The sequence below is a fragment of the Sus scrofa genome, chromosome 1 (genome assembly GCF_000003025.6).
Source record: "Sus scrofa isolate TJ Tabasco breed Duroc chromosome 1, Sscrofa11.1, whole genome shotgun sequence".
Classification (NCBI taxonomy): domain Eukaryota; kingdom Metazoa; phylum Chordata; class Mammalia; order Artiodactyla; family Suidae; genus Sus; species Sus scrofa.
This window is the reverse complement of record NC_010443.5, coordinates 180,300,994-180,316,041: the sequence shown is the minus strand read 5'-3', so window position 1 is coordinate 180,316,041 and position 15,048 is coordinate 180,300,994. Positions and strand designations below refer to the sequence as shown.

The 15,048-nt window shown below is 38.5% G+C and overlaps 1 protein-coding gene across 1 annotated transcript in view; it reads right to left on the bottom strand.

Annotated features, from left to right (window-relative positions):
- The window catches only part of ATL1 (atlastin GTPase 1), a 107,570-nt gene that overhangs the window by 90,962 nt on the left and 1,560 nt on the right, over positions 1-15,048 (bottom strand). The gene's annotated exons all lie outside the window — the stretch shown is intronic.

Sequence of the window (15,048 nt, the reverse complement as noted above, 5' to 3'; positions counted from 1 at the left end):
AACAGATGAACAAAAGCTGGAGATTCATCATAATCTCTAACTCCATGTTTAGTAGGCAAAATTTCCCACAAGATTTGCAGGAATATAGCCTGGAGTCATACTGGCAAATATTCTAAGTAAAGTCATACTACACAGTTTGGAAGAGTGTTGGCAATAACAAAGGTTGTAGACAATTTCGAATAGTAAACCAAAAGGCAATAAATATTTTAAAAAACATTCTCAATCTCATTTTTTACTGGTTTCTTGCTCTTTACCTATAAAGCTAATTTTTAGTGTCCTAGAAACCCTGTCCCTTCACACTACTGGATTCTCAAGATACCATTATCCCATTCCTCACATCCTCATACAGTTTTCTCCTGCATTTGGTTGTTGCCCACACACTCTACACAGATCATTTCTGCCTAGGAGATTACTGCTAGGCTCTTAATTACCATATTCTTGGTCTCTGTTTATTCCTCATCATAAGCAACTCTTCACTCCCTGTTCCCTCAATGTAATTTATTATGATGGCTTCAGACAGGACTTCCATGCTGTTGATTCCCAAATCTATTCTTCTAGTTGTAAGCTCTCTTAAGGAGAGAAAAATCATCATTCCAGAGCTGGATTCAAAACTGCCCGAGGTCATCTTCACTTTGTTTTCCTACTGGCACTTCTCTCACTCATCACTGCCAAATTCAATGCATTCAATATTTCAGTTAATGGTACTACGACCTCAGAACACTGTAAACCAGGTTTACATTACGGTTTTAAAGAGGGGACTGTGTTCAATAGAGCTGCATTCCCTAAACACTAATGAGACAATACTGGAAAACAGAAATTATCTTACCCCGTACCTAAAGATCAAATTAACAGAACAAAAAGAAGTGTGTTCTGCTCCTCTTGTATTTTTTTTTTTTTCCGGTCTTTTCCAGGGCTGCTCTCGTGGCATATGGAGGTTCCCAGGCTAGAGGTCTAATTGGAGCTGTAGTCGCTGGCCTACGCCACAGCCACAGCAACGCAGGATCCAAGCCACGTCTGCAACCTACACCATAGCTCACTGCAACGCTGGATCCTTAACCCACTGAGCAAGGCCAGGGATTGAACCCGCAACCTCATGGTTCCTAGTCAGATTCATTAACCACTGAGCCATGATGGGAACTCCAGACTCCTCTCTTTTTTTTTTTTTATTATTATCATCATTATTATTTTTTATTTCTTGGGCCATTCCCGTGGCATATGGAAGTTCCCAGGCTAGGGCCACCAGCCTACGCCAGTCCTCTTGTACTTTTTTCCTGTAATTTTTGGCTCCTATGCCAGCCTGATAATCCCTTTCAGATGAATCCCATTAAAAAAAAGTACAGTAGATTCTAGCCCCCAAATTTATATACATAATTCAATATCTATCCCTAATTAAAAAAAGAAATTTATTTTAAAAAACTTTTCCCTGTGTAATAAATAAGCAATCTGTGAGATAATATTTAAGACTATGAATATCTTGGCCAAGAACTTTCAATCCAATGGTTTTTAGCATCCCCTGGTATCCTTTACAGTAGTGATTTTAAAATGATGATTTAAAAATAATTATACCATTTCTTTTACATTTCACATTTAGTAGCTGGCATTTCCTCTCCTGCCTTTTTTTGTTGAGTACTATCATGGATTCATGAAATCTAAAAAAATTTTTATTGTATTATTCACCATCACTATTCTTTCCAATGTTCAAATTGTCCTAAATTTAAGTCAATGGTAGCCCTGTCCTTTTAAGATGTCCTATTTGTCTGTAATTATTTTTCTTGTTTTCTGGCGTAAGAAAATGTTTCGAGTTTCCCCTCTATTTTCTCTGCCTCAGAACTAGGATTAACCACTCCTCCAAGAAGTTCTGCTTTTGATGTGAAAAGGAATTCAGAAACCAAGATCTGAGTGCTAGCTGTGCTCTTTGCTTGAATGGAGTTTCACTGTTTATTCTTTCAGTGGACACTGTTAGAACGTATTTTTTTAATCATAAGTTTAATCAATTCTAATGAAACACCTCTGACAATATGATAATACATACGGAGTAATTTGTTGCAGCATTTTTGGTAAATGCAAAGTATTGGAAATCACCTAAATGCCCATATAGGAAAGTGGTTGAATACACTATAATACATCTGCACAATGGAATAATATGCAGCCACAAAAAGAATACAGAAGATCTTTATGAACTGACACATACTGATTTCCAGAATAAACTGTTACACAGAAAAAAACACCCAAAGTATAGATACTTTATCTATCCTGCAAGAAAGAAAAGAATATCAAAAAATAAATGTACCTACTCATTGGTGCAAAAGAAATACAGGCATAATAAACCAGAAACCAATGAGATCAGTCACCTGGGAGATGGGCAGGAAAAGGATGAAAGCTATGGAAGAACAGGAAAAGGATGAAAGCTATGGAAGAACTGGAACAGGGTAGGAAGGGTTAGGAAGACTGATACTTCTTTGAGTATAACCTTTTTATATAGCCCTGACTGTTAGAGCCGTGGTAGTGTTTTACATTCTCCAAAATAAATAACCAAAATCAATCAGGGTACAGGGGTTGGAGAGAGGAACTTAAAATGGAATTACAAACAGTTGAAAAAAAAGGAATGAACCTAACTGTATTACAGCTGAATAAGCTGAGGAGCTTTAGAAAATAGCATTTTGATCGTATACTCTAAGACTAAAGACAAAAACTGTACACACAGCTATTATTCTTTAGTTCATAATTTATTTTTCTCCCAGGACATAGGTTAGCAATTCTAAAATTATTTATGTATTCACTAATATTGAATAAATATGTGGTACACAATCAGAACCAGATTTCTTGCTGTTGGAGATAAAGTTATAATAAGGAAAGGGGAAGGATAGAATGAACCCTGTGGTGTTGAACTGGAATCTGAGGTATCAGCATGATAGAGTAAAAATGTAAATAAGTGAATTTTAAAAATAGGCAGTAGATCTAAACTGACATTTCTCCATAGAAGATAAACAAATGTTCAATAAGCACATGAAAAGATGATTTAACATTTTTAGTCACAAGGGAAATGCAAAGCAAAAATTTTTAAAAACTACAAGATACCATTTCAGACTTACTAGTATGACTATAATAAAAAAGAAAGACAACTAGAGTTCCCATTATGGCTCAGCGGAAACGAATCTGACTAACATTCATGAGGACACAGGTTCCATCCTTGGCCTCGTTCAGTGGGTTAAGAATCCGGCATTGCCCTGAGCTGTGGTGTATGTTGTAGACATGGCTTGGATCTCGTGTTTCTGTGGTTGTGGCATAGGCTGGCAGCTACAGCTCTGATTTGACCCCTAGCCTGGGAACCTCCATATGCCGTGGGCACGGCCCTAAAAAAAAAGACCAAAAAAAAAAAAAAAAAAAGACAATAAAAAGTGTTGGTGTGGATATGGAAAAATTGACACTTCTAGTGGGAGTATAAAGTGGTACAGCCTCTTTGGAAAACAGTGTGGCAGCCTCTCAAAAAGTTAAACATAGAGTTACCATATGGCCCAGAATTCCACTCATAGATATATACTCAAATGAAAACATATGTTCACATAAAAACTTGTTTAGGAATGTTCGAAACAGCATTGTTTATAGTAGCCAAAAGGTGGAACAACCTACAGGCCAATAACTAATGAAGAGATGAACAAAATGTGGTATATCCAGGAGTTCTCTTGTGGCTCAACGGGTTAAGGATCCAGAGTCCCTACAGCAGCTGTGGCACAGGTTCAATTCCTCGACTAGTAACTTTCATATGCTGTAGGCATGCCCCCCCCAAAATGTGGTATGTGTGTGTGTCTGTGTATACACACACACATATACCAATGTAATATTATTTAGCTATAAAAATAAATGAGGTGCTGATAAATGCTACACCATGGACAGACCTTGAAAACATTATGTTAATTGAAAGAAGCAAACCACAAAGACCCATACTATGATTCCATTTATACGAAATGCCCAGAACTAGCAAATCTATAGAGACAGAAAGTAGATTAAAGGTTGCTCAAGGCTAGAGAGGGTGGGTATGAGATTGGGGAGAAATTGGGGAGTGACTGCTATTGAATATGAGGTTTTTCTGGGGGTGATAAAATATTTGAAAACTGATGGTGAAATTAATTCTGGTCAACTGTGAAAACAGTAAAAATCACTAAGTTATATAATTTAAACTGGTGAATTATATCTCAATAAGTTTTTTTTTTAAGTCAAAGTCAAGTTTATTTTAAATCACAGAAAAAAAGAAGAAAAGGTATTTGTACTTTAGTACGCTAGATCCTCTTTCTCCCTGACTCCTTTGGGATATTACTCCATAAATTATTCTCTCCCTCCTGTATCCTCAACTATTTCTTCTATGAGTTCCTTCCCCACACTCATTTTCCCCAATCATAAGAAAATAACACTCTCAATCAGGAGTTTCTCAATAATTGATGATCCAACTTGCTCCTTCCTTCTATAACTAGCAATCTTAGAAAAGTATATCAGTTTGAATGCTTTTGGCTGTATAGCATAATGGCTTAAACAAAAAGGACATTTATCATCATATAATATTTTTAAAGACACGTTAGTTCTATGGTGGTTCAGTCATCAGTTTAACATCATCATTGATTATATTAGGATAAAAATGTGGCTGCTATTAAAATTTATAGTGGCTTAAGACAGATACTTATTTCTCTCTCATGAAATATCTGAGTATAAAACATTCAGGGCTAATTCGGCAGCCTCAAAATATCAAGGAAACCAAGCTCTTTACACTTTCTTCCATCATTAACTTCGGACTCCAGCATGCAATCCAAGATGGCTGCTTGGACATTTACATCCTCATTCCAGCCAGACAGAAGGGAAGGAAAGGAAAAAGTGGATACATCCATTCTAAGGGTACAACCCAGAAGTTTCACATTATCATCTCGACACAAATGTCACTGACCAATATATGTCCCACCTAGTTGATAAAAATATCATGTATTTAACTAAAATTTGGGGACTCTGATGTTACAGAAAGAAGAGAGATAGGTATTGGAGGACACCACCAGATTTTTTCACAAGGACCCAGGTTGCATTCCATCATCCTGTGTGTGAACTTATTTTCTAAAGTGGGTTCCTCTCAACAGTTCCAAAATAGCATCTGCCATTCCAGTCATGAGAGGCAGATAGCCATACCCAGAAACAGAAAAAGGCAGCTCCATGTCTTGGGCATTTTGTTAAAAGGAAAACCTTCTAAAAGCACTCCAACAGACTTCTCCTCATTTGTCTTGTACAGAATTGTCTAAGCCTAAACCATCCCCTTAACAAAGGAATAAGGCTAGGCCAATCAATATTTATCCCCTAGAACCTGAGAGGGTCTCAAATTTCCTTTGATGGACATAGCCACTAGGAAAACGCCCATAAAATTGTGGTTCTGATATTAAGGAAAGAGGAGAGAGGATTACTTTTGAGCATAATGTCCAAGATCCATTTCCCCTTACTCTCTACTAGCATCTTAGCTGGTGGGTTATCCAAACTTTACACCCATAGGCTCTAAGACCTTTTATTGATTGATTGATTGATGGCTGCATCCACAGCATATGGAAGTTCCCAGGCCAGGGACTGAATCTGAGCCCCAGCTGCAACTTATGTCACAGCTGTGGCAATGCCAGATCCTTTAACCCACTGCACCAGGGACAGGGATTGAACCCGCACCTCTATAGAGTCCTGAGCCACTGCAGTTGGATTCTTAACCCACTGCACCACAGCAAAAACTCCATTAATGGTCTTATCTTTACCAGACTGCTGAAGTTTCCCATTGTTCAGTAATTTTGGATATATGAAAACCAAGAGTTACCCTAGCGTATACCTGGGGTTCCAGAAGACCTCTTCTTCTTCTTATTTAAGTATATAGTTGATTTAAAATGGTGTGCTAATTTGTACAATACAGCAAAATGACTTAGTTATACACATACACACATTCTTTTTTAATATTCCTTTCCATTATGGTTTATCCCAGGAGGCTGGATATAGCTCCTCACGCTATACAGTAGGACCTCATTGTCTATCTATCCTAGATGTAACAGTTTGCATCTACTATCCCCAAACTCCCAGTCCATCTCTCTCCCTGCCCCCTCCTCTTGGGCAACAAGTCTGTTCTCTCAGACATAGTCCTTCTTATTCTCTGTGGATAAACAACCGATTTCTCCTTGGTAATTAAGACCAATCATCCCAACCAGTATAATGACACCATCTGCAACTACTGGCTCAGTCGTCTGAAGATCTCATATAAGCCAGGTAGTGTCAGCTTCCAATTTAAAGGAACAGTGACTGGGTTATCTGGGGACAGTATCTGTCCCTTGGGCACTAGGGCTTTCAGATCCACCAAACCCAATGTTTCACAGACCATGCTGTAGGAACCAAAAAGTGAATAATTAGGAATAATAGAAGAGCCACTCCTATCTCCACCCCCGCAAATAGATGGCAACATATATTGACCACGGAGTTAAATCCTGTATCATGTTCTCACAGAGGTTATCTCTCAGGCAACTGATCCTTCAGCAGGCCTTTCCTCCCTTCTATCATACTAGATGCTTCTAAGTGATGGGTTTGAGTTAATATCAGTTAATACCATGGGCAAGACTCCATTGCCATACTGCCTTCAGAGTAAAATGAGTTTCTTGCTCAAAATTAATGTTGCTTGGAGATGAAATAGGTATTCTGTAAGTCCATGAATTGTGGTACTGGTAGAAGCTTTCCAAGCAAGGAAGGTTAACCTGTATCTGGAATATGTATCTATTTCTATGAGGACAAACAGCTCTTCCTTCCATAATCAAAGGGATCTAGTTTAATTAGCCTGCCACCAGTCCAGGTGATTGACTGGACTGTCTAGGGAATAGTATACTAGGGTCTCCACAGTGGCCTCTGCTTTATAAGCAGATTAAATACTGCACACTGGCCATAACTGTATTATCCCTGGCAAGTGGAAGGCCATGTCACTGAATCCACGTTTAACCTCTATTCCTACTGCCATGTGGCACCACCGAACTAATACTAGGGTGACTGGGTAGAGGCTGAATGACATTATAGGGCAGATCATCTTTTAAACCTATTTATTGGGATGCATGCCCTCTTGTGGACAGTCAAATGCTTCACAGATACTTTCATATTCTGGACCAATTTTGAGAACCCATCCACAGTACATCTCCCACTGGATTCCTTATTCTGACCTTCTTTCCCAGTTATTGCTAACCTATTAACTACTGTGCATAAATCAGTACAGAACCATACCTCAGCCTGTGTCTCATTCTTAACAAAGAGGACAACCAGATGCTCTAGTCAAAATTACACCCCCTGGAAGAATTCCTCTTCATCACTATTTTTTAGGACTACTTCTAAATTTAGGACTACTTCTACTTATGAAGTAGAGCCATAATTCAGTGGCTCTATGCTTCTGGTTGGTGCCAGTATGTCATCTAGACCATTAATAAACCAGGCCCAAGCTTTTGCTTCTTCTGCTAAATGACCATAAGCCCACAGATATGGTTCCAAAATAAATGTGGCAAAGAAGTAGGGGTAGGTACAATAAAAGTTAGTCCATGTACTTCACTTGTGGCATTCCAGATTCGCTCAGGCTGCCCAAGTATATAGCTTTCCATTTGACAACGGAATTGTGCTACCCATATTCAGTTTATGATTCAGTAAATTAGATAACACTGTGCCTAAAAAGCAGTTCATGTCACAAAATCATTTACAATCTTGTGGTCAGGTGTTTATTATCTGCCAAGCCCTGATAGCGAGACAAATGAGAACAGGTGTTAACAGATAACGGGACGTTCTTATTCTAAAACCCTAGGGCTGTGCACTGGGATTCTCCTATTGGGCAGGCAAGAAACTCCATATAGTATCCTTTCTTATTATGGAGTCTGCTGAATCCTAAATTTGAAGTATCAGTGAAGCTTGTGCCATAATCTGGGCCTTCTGTAGGGGATTCTGTTTCCCAAGTCACATAAAAAACTGGTAGTCATATAGATTACATGGTAAAGGGTCAGTAAGTAGCAAATGCAATATGGTGGCGCCAAGATTCAAACTGTGTATCTTTCGTTGAGGTGGATAATGCAAGGTGGAGTACCTCCACTGGGTTGTTAGAAATTTCACGAAGATGCAGCTCTCTGAACTGGGTTTATTTCGCATTCTCTGATATAAGGGTCTTTTTTAAGGTTAGCTACTTTTCTGCTCACCAATCCAATTTGCACAAAGTCATCAAGATAAAATAGACTAGTGTGATCTTCTACTAGATGTCAAGGAAACAAAAGTCCTTTTGGAATAATACCATATTAAAACTGAGGTGCTTAAACAGCCCTGAAGTAAGACAGTGACAGTGCTGTCCCAGTCATCTGAAGGCAAAGTGCTTCTGATTATTTCTGTTGATAGGAATTGAAGAAAAAGCTACATTCTGTATTTCAAGTCAATAGTTATATTCTAGGTTCCAAGGGCTACGCTCTTTTATTCTAGTAAAGATTCTACATGTGGCCTACAACTATGACTGACATCAAGAACTGATTAGGAGTTCCCATCGTGGCGCAGTTGTTAACGAATACGACTAGGAACCATGAGGTGGCGGGTTCGGTCCCTGCCCTTGCTCAGTGGGTTAACAATCCGGCGTTGCCGTGAGCTGTGGTGTAGGTTGCAGACGCAGCTCGGATCCCGCGTTGCTGTGGCTCTGGCATAGGCTGGTGGCTACAGCTCTGATTCAACCCCTATCCTGGGAACCTCCATATGCCGCGGGAGCGGCCCAAGAAATAGCAAAAAGACAAAAAAAAAAAAAAAAAAAAAAAAAAAGAACTGATTAAATTTTTAATAGACATTTTCCAAAACTAATTTGGCTATTACATGAGTGAAATAGATGAGTTAAAAGGGAAAGATAGCTTTCAGATTGTTCATTGTGGAACTAATATCTGTAATTTCCCCACTAAAAAGTTTGATTTTGATTTTCTACTTTGGCACAGGAGAGAGGTCAGCTAGGGAGGTTTTACTTCGCCCTTCCAATTATTACCCTTTACTCCACATAAATATATGTAGGCTATTCTCCTATCCGATAGAGCTATTCTCACATACATTTTGGGACTACAAAAATAATCCTATGAAGGTCTTCAAGTCCACTGTACCCACTATGAAATGGACCTGAAACAACATTACATTTTGTTTCTTTTCTTTTTAAAAAAAATTTCTTAATTGAAGTACAGTTAATTTACAATATTAGTTCCAGGTGTTTATCATAGTGAGTCAGTATTTTGCAGATTATTTGCCATTAAAAGTTATTACAAAATAATTAATATAATTCCTTGTGTGATACTTATATACTTGCTGCTTATCTATTTTTTACATAGTAGTTTGTATCCCTTAATCCTGGACCTCTAATTTTCCCTTCCCTCCTTTCCTTTCCCCGCTGGTAACAATTAGTTTGTTTTCTATAACTGAGAGTCCCTTTCTGTTCTGCATATACTTTCATTTGTATAACTGTTTTAGATTCCACATGTAAGTAATATATAATATTTGTTTTTCCTTGTCTGACTTAACTTCACTAAGCATATTATTCTCTAGGTCCTTCCACATTACTGCAAAAGGCAGAATTTCATAGCTTTGATTTTGATTGATTGATTGATTTTTGCTTTTTAGGGCCGCATCCGTGGTATATGGATGTTCCCAGGTTAGGGGGTGGTTTAAGAGCTACATCTGTCAGCCTACACCACAGCTCATGGAAATGCTGGATTCCCGACTCACTGGGTGAGGCTGGGGATCAAACTCACACCCTCAGAGTTCTCCCGTCGTGGTTCAGTAGTTCACAAACCCAAATAGCATCCATGATCTCTGGCCTCTCTCAGTGGGTTAAAGATCTGGCATTGCCCTGAGCTGTGGTGTAGGTCACATATGAGGCTCAGATACCATGTTTCTGTGGCTGTGGTGTAGGCTGGCAACTACAGCTCTGATTTGACCCCTAGCCTGGGAACCTCCATATGCGTGGCCCTAAAAAGACAAAAAGACACACACACACACACACAAAAACAAAACAAACAAACAAAAAACAAAAAACCCGCACCCTCATGGATATTAGTCAGATTCTTTTCTGCTGGGCCACAATTGGAACTCTAAAATTTCATTCTTTTTAATGGCTGAGTAATATTCCATTGTGTGTGTGTGTGTGTGTGTGTGTGTGTGTGTGTGTGTGTGTGTGTGTCACATCTTCTTTATCCATTCATCTATTGATAGGCACTTGCTTCCATGTCTTGGGTACTGTAAATTGTGCTGCTATGAACAATGGGGTAAATATATCTTTCTGAATTTGTGTTTTCATTTTTTCCATGTTTATACCCAACAATTGTTGGATAATATAGCAGTTCTCTTTTCAGTTTTTTGAGGAAGCTCCATACTGTTTTTAACAGCAGCTACAACAATTTACATTCCCACCAACAGTGTACAAGGGTTCCCTTTTCTTCACATCCTCTCCCACACTTGTTACTTGTAGACTTTTTGATGACGGCCCTTGTGACAAGTGTGAGGTGATAGCTTATTACTGTTTTCATTTTCATCTCTCTAATAATTAGCAATGTAGAGCATCTTTTCATGTGCCTGTTAACTATGTGTATGCCTACTCTGGACAAATAGCTATTTAGGTCTTCTGCCCATTTTTTTGATTGGGCTGTTTGTTTTGCTTTTTAGGGCCACACCCAGCGCATATGGAGGTTCCCAGTCTAGGGATCCAATCAGAGCTATGGCTGCCAGCCTACACCAGAGCACAGCAACGCCAGATCCAGATCTGAACCGTGTCTGCGATCTACACCACAGCTCACAACAACCCAATCCTTAACCCACTGAACAAGGCCAGGGATCGAACCCGTATCCTCATGGTTCCTAGTTGGATTCCTTTCCAACACACCACGATGGCAACTCTCATGGGCTGTTTGTTTTTTAACATAAAGTTGTATGACTTGTTTATATATCACTTGATTTTAAGTCTCTACTTTGATCAATGGAATTTTAGTTGTGTTTTGAGACTGCAATGATTAACATTCAGGGCCAAAATTTATTAACCTTTAGAAAATGTGGGAGTTTCCCATTCCTCAGTTCACAATCCCCTAGTAAAAGGACTTAAGTCTCTCTTGGAATTGCCTCAGGAAATATTTGTTATTTACACCTGGCTGCACTGCAGAATCCTTCCTCAAAGAAAGCTGGTATCCCCCTTAATTAAGGAACTTTAGGTTTGTGAACTGGCTTTAGTTTATGAATCAGATGATAGGTCCTGAATCTCCACTACAGTGACTTGACTTAGATTTCTGCTCAACAGACCTAGAATTTTCTGTTTACTTATGTCATGGAGCCCTTAAGTAGGCTGCTAGTTTCATTCACTCCTAGACTTGGTGTTCATAAGCCACCACCAAGGATCCTTGTAGTCAAACACTCTGATTATCACTTCTCCCTGAGGGTTACCAAGATAATTGTGCTGAACATGTCTTTAACAGTTAGAAATCTCCCACCTGGCATCTATTCCCTATTCTCTCTTAAGGATCTCAATATTCCTACTGAAATCATGGATCCCAATTTCACTGTGGCATCTCCATCATCATCTCCAACCGAGGACAGACACCGAAAAATATTTTAAGGAAATCTGTGGCCCTTTACTCAATGCCTCGATAAAGGTAAATTTTATGGGCCCTTCTAGGGATCCTCTGGATAGAGCATGACTAACCAGGATGCACATAATAAAGCAAGTCCAAAATTCCCATTTCCCTAAAATGTCACATTCCTTCTTCTACAGTATGGCAGGGAAATTCTGGCAGCTCATCATATAGACCAGCTGCTAACATCAACAAAATCTGAATCAGAGGTAAATCTCTGGCAAGATACTGTAATTCCTTTAGTATATAAGCACTCTCTTCCAAGAACAGGTCTTGTCTTCCCTCAGGATTATGCTGAAATCTAACTCTTGTTCAAAATTCTCAATTTTATTCATACCTGCCTGAATGCCCCCAATTCCACATCACAGGGTCCCAGTCCTTCTTCAATAGTGCTCTTACCTTAACATAAAAGATCTGCTTCTCACATTTAATTGTCCTTGTAACTCTGTAGCCTTTACTACTAGGGCTTGATCCCCAGGTACATCTGCCCTGCAGTTTCAAGAGAAAGGTTTCTTCAAAGCTGTCAAGGAAACTTTCTGATTTTTCTACTCACGCCTTAAGTTTGGAATTCAAGGCTCTCTATTTGTCTTTTTTCCCACATATTCTCACAGAAGCAATCAGAGCAAATAACACCAAAATTTTAACAATTATCACTGTCGTAGCAGTGCTAGAGATTGGTCTTCCGATGCTATGCCTTCCATCAGCACTCCATCTCACGCCACTGTTGGTGGTGATTTAAATAATCATGATGTCACTCCATGCTAGGGAATACCATTGGTTCATTTTCTGTGGCAAGTAGTTTATACAAGTAATCATCAGATTTGTGAAGTCACATAATTAGCATTTTACTAAAGAACTTTGCAAGCGTTTCTTTCCTGAGGCTACTTCCAATTTCCATAACTATTAATCAGGGTTCTGGCAAGAAAGAGCACAGAAAGAGAATTTAACAAAAGAACAATTATAACAATATGGACATGGTTAAAGGAGCCAAAAGGGAATAGTGAAGTACCTTCAGGCTAGCTACAGTGAGAAGCCATTATTATCCCTGCACTAAAGGGTCAAGGAGAAAGAGTATTAGGATTCTGCAAGAACTCTATAGCTTAGGATGGGGGTCTACAGCTTCTTCTGCACATTGGGGCTTTTTAGAACACTAGTTCAACATCAAGTGTAGGCAAACATAGGCACTCTTTTTGAACACTATTACTATTTTGTGGGGCGATCAATAAAGAACAATGTTAGATTCTTTGTAATTTGTATTTTTCTTAGGTATTAAATTTGTAGACAGAGGAGCTCCTGTTATGGCTCAGTGGAAACGATCACGATTGTTATCCAGGAGGATGCAGGTTCGGTCCCTGGCCTTGCTCAGTGGGTTAAGGATTTGGCATTGCTGTGAGCTGTGATGTAGGCTGCAGATTCGGCTTGGGACTAGCGTTGCTATTGCTGTGGAGTACACCAGCAGCTGCAGCTCTGATTCAACCCCCTAGCCTGGAAACATCCATATGCTGCAGGTACGGCCCTAAAAAATCGAAAAGCTAAATAAATAAATAAATAAAATAATAAAAAGTAAAAAAGTAAGTAAGTTTGTAGACAGGAACAATTTGTGAGCTGAAAACAGGAACCCTCCTTTCAATTCTCATATAAACTTTAAAAAAAAAACCCAGGGAATCAAGGTTACATATCAGACGATCAATTCAAGCTGGCTAAAAAAAGGGGGTTGCACTGCCCTTCACAACTCTGTGTTTTAAAACTCTCTCATCATACCCCCTGATACCGATTCTGAATGAGAAACCTGTTCTACTGCTCTCTAGAACAAAACAGAATTCTCCTACATTTTAAAAAAAAGTTTTGGTCTCAACAGACAACTGACCTTCATTAGTAACAGAAAGAATAGTTTAACTATTTGAAAGTCCAAATCATAACTGCAGCAAATGTCTTCCAATATTTACTTGATTTATATTGAACAAACCTATGAGGCCCAATCACATAAAATTACATTTTGCAACTAGTTTATATTGCAAGAGTCATCAGAAGATTATATTCCTCAAGCCTATAAGTTCCATGCAAAAACTTTTGCCCTCATGCTCTGTTTTGCCACACTTGAGGGTCTTAATTAGCCATTCTATATTGATTAGTAAATTGTGAAACTTACACAGGTAGAAGTTTAAAAATTTTATGTCCCCAAATTTTAAAAAATTAGCCTTGGCCAAAATTGAAACCAGAGGCCACAGATTATAACTAGCATTTTACTAAAGTACTTTGAAAGAAGGGAAAATCACTATAAAGCACAGAGCAAACCATCATAGTTGTAAAACATGGAAAATATTTACTTGCCAGGTATTATGAAAACAAAGAATATGACAATTAGGTTAACACGAAGGCCCTATCAAGCCATATTTATTCTTATTCAATACCTTGGCATTATAAAATTGGGTAGTTTGTAAGAAATTCTTCCATTAGCTATAAATTTTTTTTGCTGTTGTTGTTATGGCTGTACCCATGGCATATAGAAGTTCTCAGGCCAGGGACTGAACCCCAGCCCCAAGCTGCAACACCACCGAATCCTTTTTAATCCGTTGTACCAGGCTGGAGATGGAACCCGCACCTCCATAGAGACCTGAGCTGGTGCAGCTGGAATTCTTAACCCAATATGCCACGATGTAAACTCCTGTTAGCTGTACTTTTTTTATTGTTACGTAACCTTCAACCCTGAAACCAAGTGCTTAATTGTTTTGGAGGTAAAATTAGATTTATGCACTGTATGTTTATTTTATGGAAACTGAATTTGAATTTCTTTACCAACAATATTTAACACACAAACCATGACTTCACTGATCTTGATAAAATTAACTCAACAAGTATTTAAAAATTCTAAAGATTCTCTTGGAGTTAGTATAAAGCAACTGTTTTTTTCTTTGCACTGTGGTATAAGTAAAATAATAATTATGGTTGACATTTTTTAACCACCACATAGAATCTCGACTTTTTCCATGCTATCCACCTGTGGGCTGATGGTCAAAGCATGTGGATATGCAATTACTGGCAACATAAAACATCTGCACTCCCGGGTCTTGTTGAAGCCTAGGACCTCAAACTTTTTATGGCCTAACTCATACCAAAATTGTGTTTCGAGAATAACATGCTTAAAGGAAAACATGCTTCAGAAAGACATGTATCCTTGTTTCAAATTGGGAATTCACATTTTCCACTTTATGAAGACTTGTGAAATAAGTTTTTCTAAAGTCTTAGTATCAGGAAAAGATATGCCTCTCTCTCAATCAACTGGTTTACTGTGATCCTCAAAACACTGTAAAATGTTCTGCTTTGGCCAATTTGCTACACTGTTCTGGTATCCTATTTTTCTCTCTTTAACATCATACCTATTTCCTCATTTACTTATTTTTAT